We start from the raw sequence: 325 nt of genomic DNA on the forward strand, positions 1-325 counted from the left end.
CAAAAAATATTTTACTAAAACCTAAGATTTACAGAAGTTTCCAGACAAGCCATACAAAATGGTCACAAGCTTTTTTGGAAGGGGGGACTCTATACTTGACAGCAAAGTCACAATGTTGTTAGTGAAGGCTGTGATGCTTGTTTAATCTTCCCATTTTGGTTCAAACAATCAAGCTTGTCCATCTACAGCATCTAAATAAAGTTAGACTTGGCTAGAGAGCATATTCTAAAGAACTGGTTAGCTGCTTTTAACCAATCCAACTAGATCACCAAAAAGGCGGGGAAAGGAGCCCATAAAACTAAAATAAAACTACCTCCCCGCCTAT

This window comes from Colobus angolensis, unplaced genomic scaffold (assembly GCF_000951035.1).
Source record: "Colobus angolensis palliatus isolate OR3802 unplaced genomic scaffold, Cang.pa_1.0 Scaffold277, whole genome shotgun sequence".
NCBI lineage: Eukaryota > Metazoa > Chordata > Mammalia > Primates > Cercopithecidae > Colobus > Colobus angolensis.